This window comes from Pelodiscus sinensis, chromosome 11 (assembly GCF_052426305.1).
Source record: "Pelodiscus sinensis isolate ZL-2025 chromosome 11, ASM5242630v1, whole genome shotgun sequence".
Lineage (NCBI taxonomy): Eukaryota > Metazoa > Chordata > Testudines > Trionychidae > Pelodiscus > Pelodiscus sinensis.
The window spans coordinates 21,030,885-21,044,210 of record NC_143062.1 but is presented as its reverse complement, the minus strand read 5'-3'; the positions used below and the strand labels follow the sequence as shown (position 1 = coordinate 21,044,210).

At 45.4% G+C, this 13,326-nt stretch overlaps 1 protein-coding gene across 3 annotated transcripts in view; it reads left to right on the top strand.

Moving 5' to 3' along the window:
• Positions 1 to 13,326, top strand: part of BICD2 (BICD cargo adaptor 2) — a 151,785-nt gene that overhangs the window by 22,499 nt on the left and 115,960 nt on the right. The window contains exon 1 of one of the 3 annotated variants that reach the window (XM_006129728.5): positions 4,760 to 5,134. The exons of the other annotated variants lie outside the window; for them this stretch is intronic. The gene's annotated coding sequence lies outside the window, so the exon portion shown is untranslated. Of the gene's footprint in view, positions 1 to 4,759; positions 5,135 to 13,326 lie in introns of those variants that run through there. 3 annotated transcript variants of the gene reach the window in all.

The window sequence follows — 13,326 nt, the reverse complement described above, 5'->3', positions numbered from 1 at the left end:
AGACCAGGCTTTTGTTGCAGGACGCCTCGGGTAGAGCAGCTGGGGTGCTGCCGGGTTGGTCCTGTGGGAACCTACTGGGCAGCGCCCCAGCTGCTCTGTCCCAGGCTCCAGATTCAGCAGCTGTTGAAACGGATCAGGCTGATTCCAGGAATCTGGGGGCAGAGCAACTCTGCCTCCGGCTTCCTGTAGTCAGCCCCTGGTCAGTTTCAGTGGCAGCAGCTGAATCTGGAGCCAGTTCCGACTTACATATAAATTCAACTTAAGAACAAACCTATAGTCCCTATCTTGTACGTAACCCGAGGACTGCCTGTATTCAAAAAGCATGAGGCAGGCCCTTAATTTAGGATTTTAAAAAAATGGTTTGCCTTCTAGTTTTTGAATCTTTAGGGTGCCCTTTGATTATGTTTTCAAAGGGTTTTTTAATTCCTCAACCATGTTAGCTTAGAAACCTCTTAAAAATGTTCTCCAAGAGCTGGGGCTTGAAGTAAAAATATCCAGTATTGTGAGATTTTTAATAAAAATATGACATTTGGCATCACTGAATGCTTATCTCTGAACTTCATCAGGTTTATCTGATAGTTTCGGTAGCTTCCATGTATTACATTTGGCTGTGCAAAAATTAATCTGTATCTTACATTTATGATTATATCTAGAGCTGTTAAATGTTGGATCCATTATATTAAAGCAATGCAGCTGTATGAGGCACTTCAGTAGAAAAAAAATGAAATGGAAAACCAGCTTCAGAGTGCTTCGGTTCAAGCGGCTTCTAGACATTATTTATCAGTGTGTGAGACAAAAACAGTATTTGGCAAGAGTTCAAAGGACAACTAATCAATGCATTTGATTTGGGTATAAGTTAAGAGCAGAGATACATTTGTCAGTAGTAGAGCATAAACTTATTGGTTAGTTGACTAGTGACTCAACTAGTCATTCCCCCTCCCCCTGCATCTATCAGAGACCGGCAGAAAGTGAGGAGGGAGCAGGTTTAAGAGCTGGTTCCCCCCTAGCACCATCTCCACATTGGGGCGGGAAGGAAGGGGAGGCAGAAGTATAGAGGGGGACTGGGCATGAGCCAGGGACTCCCTGCTCGTGCTTGGTCTCCCACCCTGCTGTGCTGTACCCTGGCAGCTCTTAATACACTTAAAAGGCAGAGCCACAGCAGGGTTAGCTCCCCGACCCTGCTGTGGCTCTGCAGTTCCCCGTCGCCCCCATCACCTAATCGACAATGGAAATTCTGTCGACTAGTCTATTAGCTGATTAAATGTCATTTAACATCCCCAGTAGAGCATAGATTTCATTGGTGGAAATACTGCAGCAGTCTCAAGTGTTGATCCCTTGAGGTTATTGGTGTACCCTCTGCTTGATTAAGTGGTGAGGTTTAGTTGCCACAAGGTACTTTAGATACTATAACGGTAAGTTGCTCTTGCATTCCTGGGGGAGAGTTACATTAACTTCATTTAGATAGCTTTTTGATTGTGTGACCCTTCCATCAATTTCCATGAGAGGACAGCTTGGAAAGGTGGGGATACTGAGCCATCTGACAGTGAAGGGGCAGAGTTAATTCTGTTTGTGTGTACTGTGGAAATTACCTTAAAGGGGCATCTCCTGGTTATCTCCTGTTTGGGGTCTTGAACTTGGAAGTTCTGGAAGCCATGGTAACTGCCCATTTAAGTTTCTTGTTAGTGAATTTTTAATTAGCCTCAGTGAAGACATTTTAAGCTTTCTTACAGAGTGCACTTGGGGAGAGCAACTACGTCCATAGTTTCGTGCATTATCTTTTAAGGGACAGTTGTTGCTTTGCTTTATTAACCAGCATGACCTCTGTTCTTCATTATGGACCTGATGCTTTATCTCATACCTATCTTTAAGCATCTATGTAGTCCCAGTGAAATGAGACACTTCATGTACTTAAAATTAGGTACATGCTTAACTACCTGGCTGGAGTAAGTGAATATAAAAATTACTCTGAAGTCTTGTACCAATATCCTTAGTGATAAGTCAGAGTGAAGTGATGGAAACCACTGCTAGTATGGCTGGGAACTCTTTGCTTAGAACATCACCAGGTTCAATCACAGTGGGATTGGTTGTCTGTTAGTATCCGATTTTTAGTTTCTCAGCCCTTTTGACTTTCTGAATGACACTGTTTGGTGTAGCACGGCAGTATGGCATGTATCTTTGCCATGCCAAAACAAGAGTCCCACCTAGTCCATTGTGATAACAAAGGTAATTTGTAGTTATTATTGTTCTTACTCAGCGGGGGTGGGGAACCTCAGGCCTGGGGGCTGGATGCGGCAGCTGGCTTGCCTGGATCTGGCCCCCCCCCCCAAAGTTCCCCCAGCATTGGGGAGCCTGCGCTGGTGCTTCAGACCCCCATCCCCGCTGCTCCATTGCGGGGCTGGAGCACACAAAATCTACTAGCCTGGGCCCTCCAGGGTCTGGTGTATGAGGGAAATGTGGAGAGTGTCTTTCTCCTTCTCAGTTGGGGGCCGCAGTTAAGGTTATTTTTTGCTTCTCACGTGTGCAGCCCATGATTGATTTTCTTTTTTCCTGCGGGTTAGTGGCTCCTGACCCTAAAAAGGTTTCCCACCACTGCTCTACAGCTAACTGGCATGCTGTAATTTAATTGGGTGTACGAAGGAGACTGTACAAATAGTGGCTTTCTTGGAGCAGCTACCAGACCTGTGTGACAGCACTGACTTTCAACTGCTAGTTATTATCCAGACAGATGATCTTTAAGGGCACTCAAATTATTGTCGGAAAGGCCAAAATACATATACTATGAAGAGTCTTCCTCCCTTAGATAAATGATAAATCATAGCAAAATACTGTCAAGTATCAGAGGGGTAGCTGTGTAGTCTGAATCTGCAAAAGCTACGAGGAGTCCTGTGGCACCTTATAGACTAACAGATTTATTGGCGCATACAAGTGTTTTTTTTTTTTTTCCCTAAAAAGTGGGTTTTTCCCACGAGAGCTTATACTCCAATAAATCTGTTAGTCTATAAGGTGCCACAGGACTCCTCGTAGCTTTTGCAAAGACCCACTTTTTAGGAAAAAAAAACCCACTTGTATTAGAGATAAGGTAGACATGCGTCTGACGAAGTGGGTCTTTGCCCATGAAAGCTTATGCGCCAATAAATCTGTTAGTCTATAAGGTGCAGCAAAATACTGATACATCCATGTTTTACTTTTTTAAACTCTTGAATTCCAAGATTTTCCAGAGGTGTAATTAGCCCTGTGACTCCTAGAAGGATATTGGTTTTTAAATTATGTCTAGGGTCCCTCCCAAATACCTCACCTGTATCTCTCCCCCCAGTAGTGGGGACCCAAGAACTGACCCTAGCTATTTGATAAGGAAATATTTAAGTTAAGGTGGGAAGTTTAGCTTTTTCAGCCCCTCCACTCTTAAAATGACTATGCAGGTTGAACTTCTCTAGTCCGGCATCCTGAGGACTTGAGTAGTGCTGGAACTGAGAATTTGCCAGACCATGGGAGGTCAATATTTTTTAGCAGTATTACCAATGCTTCCACTACTTTCTGGGCTCTTGGAAGATATTGAGGAGTAAATCAGAGCTAAATAACAGCACAGAACACCAAGAGCCAGGACTGGTGGCTGTAAACAAACTTTAAGGGACTTCAGGAAACTTTGCCACACCCACTATAAGTGGCCACCCAGCTAACTAAAATCATGCCGATCGAAGGATGTTGCTGGACTAGAGAGCTTCAACCTGTATTTGAACCAAGGTGTGCACAAACACTTCACCCCCAAACCAGCATGCTGAGTTCAACTTGTTCTCTTTTGTATTACGTGGTTAACATAGTAAGCATATGATCTGACAAAATCACCATCAATGAAGTACCATGGTTGGCAGCCATGCTGAGTGTGGAAACGCTGCTGATGCAGTGGAAAATGGCCTGGGTTGGCCATGTCATAACGTAGGTGTATTAGAGTACTGTACAGTGAATTAGAAAAAGGCAGTAGAAATGCTGCCTGTCCCAAACTCTGCCTCCAGGATTGCCTCAGTGGTGTACGCAGTCTCTCAGGCTGGACTTCATGACCTAGGAGGATATGGCCCATGATGTCGTGCCACTTTGGCTGGCCACAGGAGAGAATGCAGACACAATATGCCCTGGCACACTTCCTGAATCTGGCATGTGGGAAGTAGGGATGATGGAGAGGCAGCTTAAAAGGAGCAGCCTCTGCTTGGATCCCCCACAGAAAGGGGCTGCTGCCACACTGCTCTGCTGCACCTGATCAGAGGCGGCAACAGGCAGTGGGTCCATGAGGGGACTTGGTTTTTAAACTGGCTCCCCTCCTAGACCAGCTCCCACTTGTATCAGAGGCAGCGGCGTGGGGCGTCAGGGAGCTCCCCAGCAATGGGGCTGGAGCTCACTTGCTGCCAGCCCCAACTCTGGGTCTGATTGAACAGTCATGCAACAGATAATATTTTATGCCGTTACATGACTATTCAGTTATACCATAGCTAACATCCCTAATGGTAACTGATTTCCAGTCATCCTCTTATTTGAGTACAGTCATTAGATGCACGTAAAATATGCTTCATATTGTGCTCCACAGCTGTTGGATATAGTGGTAAGGCTTTTCATGGATTGATTTGTCTGGCAGAATGAATATTTGCTGAAGGATGAAGTGTCTAGGTGCCAGATTTAAACCAAAAAAAAAAAAAAGGCAAGTTATGTAGCTTTTCAGCATGACTTCACTGTGAGCAGTGGCATGCGGACTTCATGTATGCTGACTGCTGGGATACTTTTAGTGGCGCTTGTCATGAATGGAATCTGGGAAAGGGTCTCCAGTGATCAGGAATGCCTGCTCTGACTCTCAGCTATGTCTCTTGTGTTTCATTTAAAGGCCTCTAGTGCTTTGTTGCATTCTTATCAGTTTTGAAATCCCTCCTGTATATTTTTGTACTTCCTTCTCCACAAGCATGATTTATTGGCGGTGACAACAGCGATCCTGAAAAGGACCTCAGAAGAGCTGCAAGTCAATAAAACCCAGTGCTGTTCATGCTTTTCCTTAGAGAGGATACTGCTTGTTGCCTGGGTGCTGGTTACCTCTGCCAGGGATAAAGACGACACTAGAAGGTGCTGCAGTGGCTAAGAAGATGTATGGACATCTGTGAGTCAGGGCTTTACTGGGACTGCAGTGAGCCTGAACTGGCTGTACCCACATCTCCTGCCACCTTGGCCCTCACTGCTAGGTTCTGCTCTTTACTTCAGGCTGAGCCGTGGCATGCTGGCTGGTGGGGAGAGGGAAGCTGTATTATGCTCTGGGATTTGCCAGCAATGAGCGAAGGTTTTCTGTTGTTGAAATTCTCCACTATTCTGTGGGTTAATATTCCCAACGTACCTGCTGGGGCACAGGGTAGAATTGACATGAATTTGAAAAGGTAGCACTATCCAGATAGCAGCTGTATCAGGGACACCTCCCTCCTCTCAAGAGAAAGTCAATTGATCTATTATTTATGGGAAAGGGAAATGGGCAATATCTCTTTAAAACTTCCCGGCCTTTCCTGCTAAACCAAAATCCTGACCTTGTTTGACTTGTATATTTGTCCCAAGACAAACGTGTGGGAGTAGAACGTGAAGTATAATGCCTTTAAAGAATAGGTTTCTAGGGGGCCAAGCCACTGTATAATGAAAGTACATATAGCTTCCTTATGAGTGGCTGTGGATTTACATTATAAATTGTGTGCCTTTTGAGGTCGTTTGTTGTTCTCACTTAGCCTGAGAGGCCAGATGCTCTAAAATATAAATGAGTTATTGGGGACTCAAGCAAATGGACTTTTTAGCTGTGACACAAAGCCTGTTAACATAAAAATTGGTCTGATGTTCCCTCTGACCTTCCTATTGTGGTGGTTTGCAGGGAACATAGTAAGGCATTCATTCCTTTAGTTCCCGTCAGTGTGTTGGACTGCAGCTGGAGAATGTGTCTTGGAATTTCACGGATCCAGTTTGGCTTTCTCCCTGGCAAAGCTGTGACAATACTTTAATAGATTTTAAGGTTCTTAGTTGCTGGAATTGTGAGAACCAGTTGCAAAGAACATTTTATTGACCCTGTGGTCTACTGTGCCTATTCTACTTCAGTATAGTCCATTATGCCTCTTTTTTCAAACTAGCCCCATCCTGTATTTTCTCACAGTGGGCACAGCATACTGTTAAGGTTGATATTGTGTTTTAAGTACGCTTCATAAAGAATCTCTTTTTTCTAATTTTATTTCCATTGTTTGTTTCTGTAGCAAGGTCATTTACATAGAATGTGACAATTGTGACTGGTTTATTTTGCTTGCCCTAAGTTTCTACACACACAGTGTGTATGCTGTATTAGTTGTGTATTAGCTTTGTGGCACTGTACATAATGTTAGGCTTTGTATGAAGAATATGTAGCCTTGTGCTTCAATAGGCACTTGAATATTGTCTCCAGAAGACAATCCAGCTTTTGGATTTTGTTCCATCATGTCTGTCTTTTTTTTTTTTTTTTTTTTTTAAGAGACTTTAAATCAGTTTACTTGTAAAAGATTGCCAAAGCTCATCGAAAGAGGCCAAAGTTTATTGTTTGGTCATGAAAGCCTTTCAGTTTGCTGTATCAAATTGTCTAACACTTCCCATTGTTAGAGCCTGGCGCAGACAAAAAATGTGTATCTGCATTCGCAACCATATTCACAAAAATGAGCCGTGGATATCTGCATTCACATCTGTGGGATTCCACAGAGATAAAGTGGATATCCACAAATTTGCAGGGTTCTAGATACAAATTTTGTATCTGCAAAAATGAGCCATGGGTATCCTCATCCATATCCACGAGTGCGAATACCCATGGATATAAGGTGAATACCCATGGATTTGTGGGTCTCTCCCCATTATCCTTTAACATACTGCTTTAAAAATAGCATAGATCTTGATTCTGGTATCTGAGGCACTGGAGTATGGCATGATGATATTGCATGCTTCTTATTGTGCTGTAATGTTGAATTTTACTTTAGGTTTGTGACATTTCAGGACTGAAGCTAAATCTCATGGATTTTTATTTCTTACAAAAGATAGGCTGAAAAACAGATTCAAGTGTTACAGCTAAGGAGCACATGAGCTAGGGATAGTTAGAAATCCCTCCCCCCCCCCGCCCTCCCTTCCCCAAGTCTGTCTTTACAGCACCACGGAACCTCACACTATGCTAAGAAGGGTATGAAAATGGCATCCTCTAACAGTGTAATATATGTAGCAGTGACTACAGTTTTCCTCAGCTCTGAAAATAAGACCAGCCCTTATATAGGCAAAAAGTATTGCTTCCTCATCCCTTTTTTAAATGTATCTGCTCGTGTGTGTTCATCGACTTCATTTAGGGCTCTATTTTGCTCTTGGTTATAGTACTTCTCATTTTTTGTGGTTTAATGACAGGAGTGGAGTTATTCATCTTACTCCTGTACAAACCGTAGGGATACATTTCCCTTCCTAACTCCAGAGCTATAGAAAAATTAATAAAGCTTCATTGCTCTTCTCCAGAAGTAGCTCCATAGTGGCTGAGCTGGGTTATTTTCACTTGCACTCATGTAAAAATGATGAAGAATGTATGTGGATAGTAGCAATGATACCGGACGTAGCGGGAACGGGCACAAAATCAGAGGTGATACACAGTGTAAGTTGCATATCAGTGAATGTCCGTTTGACTGTATGGGGCTGGAAGGGAGAGGTGTCAAAAGAAAAGCAACTGGCTGAAGGAGGTTTTTTTAAACGGACACCCACTTAGTCTGTGTACCTGATTGCATGTTCTTCTGGCCCCTCAGTGTGAGTTACACCAGCCAACACGCTGTCAACGTTAAGGAAATTTTGCATTGTTGTAATTACGTTGATGTAGTCTAGGGATGTTAAATTTCATTTAATCAGCTAATCAAGTAGTTGATGAAATCCTAATGTAGATGCACAGCACCCATTTAAGGCAAATTTTGCAGGAATACATTTTAATCCACCATCTTGCCAAAGTAAATAGCACCCACTGTGACTGTGCCATTGCAGTGTGGCTGGGTGAAGAGATCTGATAGCTCTCCTTAGCATGGACAGGATGTTAGACTCCTTTGAATCTCGAACTCTGGTGTCGGGTTGTGGACACAGAACTTTTACCATCTTACACACAACCTCTGAATTAATCTAGACCAGTGGTCCTCGACCTTTTGGGGCTGCTGGGCACCCGGGGCGGGGCCACACATGTGCCCGGGGGCGGGGCTGTGCACATGCCTGGGGGCAGGGCCACCCATATGCTGCATGCCCAGAGCTGGCGCCACCCATGTGCTGCATTTCCAGGGCTGGCACCACAACTGTGCTGCACGCCCAGGGGTGGGGCCGCCCATACGCTGCGTGCCCAGGGCCGGAACAGCCCATGTCCTGTGCTCCCGGGGGCGGAGCCACCACTGCCCGTGCACCGCGTGCTCGGAGCTGGCGCCTGTGCCACACGGCCCGAGGCCGGTGCCGCCCCTATGCCGTGCGCCCAGGTTGGCGCCGCCTATACGCTGCAAGCCCTGGGCCGGCACAGCCCTTGTACCACTCACCCTGTGGCAGGGCCGCCCATGTGCTGCATGCCCGGGGCCGGCACAGACCTTGCACTGCGCACCCAGGGGTAGGGCCGCCTAACCACCGCGTGCCCGGGGCCAGCACCGACCATGTGCTGCGCACCCGGGGCTGGCGCTGCCCATGCGTCGCGCGCCCGGAGGCGGGGCCATCCCTGGTCACTCGGCGGGTGCACAGAAATGGCCCGGTGGGCACCATGGCGCCCACAGACACTGTGTTGGGGACTACTGGTCTAGACCTTTCATCCAGCATTAGCTAGTCGTGATGGCACCATAACGTGTATCGGCACAATTTTGTTGCCTTACTGCTTGCTTGCAAGTAATTCCATCATACTCCAGCATGCGGGAAGAGCAAAAAGAGAACCTCTTTGCATTGATATACCCACAATGAGTATATTGTGCATTTATTTTTTTTATAAAGCAGTCTGAATATGTAAATGCACAAAGTAATATTATCCCTATTCAAAATAAAACACATATGTCTTAGTCAAATAATGCATTTTGTGAACTCTTTGTAAGGACCAGTTGTTACATGCTTCCAATAGTAAAGATGAACTGAAACACTTAGGAAAAGTTAATGAGGAAAATGGTTTAAAAACTGAAATAATTCAGTTGCTACTTTCATATAACATACAATATTTCTAAACACAATTTCTTTATTCTTACCTGCTAAGACCTGAGTTCATGATTCCATTTTCTTCTTTTATCACTGATGCAACCAGCACCAGTGGAGTGTAGACACAGCGTCTGTCTGTCTAAACTAGGGTTTAAAAATCCTAGTGTAGGTAAGACAAGTTTTTTGTTTTTGTTTTTAAACACTTTAGCTTGTTAAGGTAAGACTTTGAGGAGAGTCTGCTTGTTGAATATTTGTTAAAAGAACTTGCCTTGTCTACACAAGGATTTTAACTTTTTCTTTTCCCTAGTGAGAAGTGTTGAAGGTATGTCTTCAGTAGACTTTTGTACCTTGAGCTGATTGCTAATTGCAGGTTTGGGCCAGGCTATAAATGTTTGTTTACCCTAAGGATCATCCTAGGGGCAAATAGTAGCCTTCTGTTTTCGGATTGTATGTAGAACAGCACTATGGGGGCAGAAGAGATATACAGTGCCAGGAAGTTGTACAGGTATTTGCTGACAGCAGAGGAATTGAGAGACTCAGGAATGTTGGGTTTCACTCCAGGCTCTGGAGGGGACTGGGCTTTAGTGGGCACAGAGTCTTCTGCTTCACCCCCTCCAACCTGTCCTGTTTTAGTCCTTTCTCTTTTCCCCACCCATGTTTCCTCACTCCGATGTCTTTCTTCTTACCTGCCTCATCCTAGTCTCTCTTCTTCTTGTGCTTCCATTCCCTGTCCCATTCTTTCTCAGCCATTCCCAGTCGCCCTTTCCCAGTTTGTTTTCTGATCCGTATCTCCCCCAATCATCCACTTTCTGCATTCCCCATCTCAGTGGCTTCCTGTCTTTCCTCTTCCACCCAGCCTCCTTATCCCATCTCTGCGTGTGTCTGTCTCTCCTCTCCTCTTGTTCCCGTTTCCTTGCCAGACCAGTACCCATCTTGTCCTCTCCACACCCAGGGTGTGTCTAAACTACACCCCTCTGCACAAGGCATAAGAGATCAGTCGGAAAAGGCTTTCCTTGTCGACCGATCCCCATCTAGACTGTCGCTTTTTCCCGTCAAAGTGCCACGGCAGCAAAAAGCAGCGGCCATTTCTATTCAAAAGAAGCACGGGATATTTAAAACCCTGCTTCATTTGCAATAGTGATGTGCCTAATCTACATCCCTCTGTTGGCAGAGCGGTGTAGTTTAGACACACACTTAGTCTCCTCAGCTTTGCACTCCCCCCAACCCCTAAATCTGGCAGCAGGGTGGGAGCAGAAGAGAAGGCAGGTCAGCCCCTGATGTAAGGCTTTGTCTAAGCAGAGATGTTAAACTGCTTTAAGTGTTTGATTAATTAGACCAGTTCAGCAGTCTGAGGGGCATGCTAAATTCAGTTTAGATTGGGCTTATTTTGACTTTAGCTTGTTGCATGGGCACAGGTTAAACCACACAGGTGTTTACTCTGGCTTAATCAAATATGTTTTAAAAAAAAACAATTTGCAGTTCAGCCTTTGCATGTCATCCAGACTAGTGCAGGTAGCGCCATAGAATTCGTGGTGCAAGTCATCTGTTCTGCCAAAGAGACTCACTGAGTTCAGGTCTTTGCAGATTAGACTTATCAACTCTTTTAAGACCAAAAGGGACCAGGGCCATTCGTGGGGGGAGGTGAGGAAGGGACCTGGGGCAACTGCACCCCACCCCAGGAACAAGGCCTGAGCAACCCCTCCCCAGGCCCTGCCATGCCTCTTCTCACCCCCACTCCATCCCTTCCCCCACATCCTGCCCCTGCTCCATCCTGCCCCTGCTCCATCCTGCCCCACCTCTTCTCACTCTTGCTCCACTCCACCTCTTCCTGCCCCGTTCCCCATGAGGTGCAACTCAGAGAATTACTGGAGGGAGGGCTTGGTGCAGGGCAGCAGCAGGGATCAGCATCCCCTGCACTCACTGGGGCAGTGGGCTGGGGCCAGGATGCTGTTTCCCAGTCCCCTGAGTCCTGCATCATTCAGGGAAGCAAAGTGCATCAGGCTGGGGCTAGGGCCAATGCAGTCTGCTTCCCACCACTGGGGTAAGTGTGTGTGCTGGGCCACTCAGGTAATTCACCAGGCTGCCCTGGGCCCCACAGCTAACATCTATATAAAGACCTGGGGTGGCCACTGCAGGGCCTCTCTCCCCCAAAGTGTGGGACCTGGGGCAGCTGCTTGAACCATCCTAGGGATGGGACAGCTCTGGAATGGACCATCGTGATCATCTGTTCAGACGTTTTGCACTGTCTTGGCCACAGAATCTCCGCATCCACTCCTGTAATATCACCCCACTCCCTCTGGCTGATTTACTGAAGTTCTTAAATCATGATCTAAAGACTTCAAGTTACAGAGACTCAACCGTTTTACACAATGATTTGAACTTCCTTGGTTCAGCACCCTTGTGACCAGAGCAGCTGTTGGGCCGGCTGGACTACACTCCTGGCCACCCAATGGTGGCCAAGCTCCTAGAGGACAGCAGCTGGGGCTCTCTGGTTGAGAGGCTCTTAGGTCCAGCAACAATCTGAGGTCTTGCTGGACCATGGATGTTGCCTGACCAGAGAGGTTCAACCTGCAGGTTAAAACTGCAAGTGACCCATGACACAGAGGAATCCCCTATGAAATTGGCTAATTTGACCCAGGTGAAAATTCCTTCCTGACTACAAATATGGCAACCAGTTGTTAGACCTTGAGCAAGTGGGCAAAACCTACCAGCTGGATACCTGGGAAAGAATTCTGGGTAGCAACCCAGAAGCCTTCCCTTCTAGTATAATGTGTAAAGGCTGTTGTATCATAAAGATGAATGATCAAAACTCTGTTTTTATGCCAGGCTATAAACGAATTAGTTAGCCTGCAAACTAATTACCTAGCCTATTGATATTAAAACTGAATAATGACCATTTCTCTTGATCTATCATTTCTGGAGACCATTAAGGGATCTCTGTTGATTTTCAATAAAAAAAAACTAAGAGTGGACTTTCCTTATGCATGGTGGCAGCTTCTCTTGGCCCTCAGCCGCCCCTCGGATTTGCATGGTGATGAATGAAGGGTTTGTGTCTTTCCTAGGGGTTATGTTGAATATGCAAAAGAGCTAGCAGCTGCTCCTAAAGAATTGTTTCTCTCCCCCCCCCCCCCGCTCCCTCCCTGGCCCCCACCTTTTCTTGCACATGAGGAGGCCTCCCCACTAGGCCTGAGCTAGGAGTCCAGATTCAATGAACAGACAAGTTCAGTTTAGTGCCTCTTTGCTTCTGACTCCGTAGTTGTCTCTAGCCATTGGAAGATTTACTGGATAAAAGCTTTTCATTGCTGCCCATGTCTGCCAGTTCCTGTTGCAATTAAGGGGTAATCTTTTCTAAATGGTGCTAAATTAAGTCTAAATCCCTCCTTCATGCCACATAAGAGGATGAATCCCTGGTTTTCTAAAAACAGCTTATTGTTTGGGACACTGTCCAATCTAGTAGTACAACAATGGTCCGGATAAACTGACTGGTGATGGAACTCTAAACTTTTTTTATTTAGTTGAAAATATATAGGCAGCCCATGAAATGCCAGAGAAAGGGAAGCCAAACAGAGGAAATCTTTTACGGTCTCCTTTAATTGCTTTCCATTTTGGTTTGGAACTTGGGAAAAATCATATCATGTCTGAAGCCCATTATCTTGTTTTCTTGGATAACATTGGCTCAGGCTGCTAGTCTGAAGTACTTTGCTTCATTAAGTAGGCCGGTTTCATTGTAACATGTATCTAAACTTTTCCTGTGTTAATGTTCAAGTGAACATTAGGGGGATAATTGGTGTGCATATGCCATGACACTTCAGCAGCCATCACAAGTTTATTTTCGGGAGAATAGACCTGGTGCTAAGGTTTGTAATTAAGAAAACCCCTCCTCTCAAATTTAGGATTAGAGGCCAACAACTGTTGGTTTCCCCTGCTCCCCTACCCCCCAATAAAATTACTGTAGTGTAAATGACAATAGCCTCCAATTCTTACTGCTCTCAATAGTGGTTGGTAACTTGTGCTAATAAATGACGTGGAAGCAACACATTTTAATTTACTGAATGAGATTTGCCTTTTTTCTTTTGGATTGATCACTGGCCTTGCCTAACAGAGAGCTTCTTTGTTTATGGTTTTCTTGAGAGAATT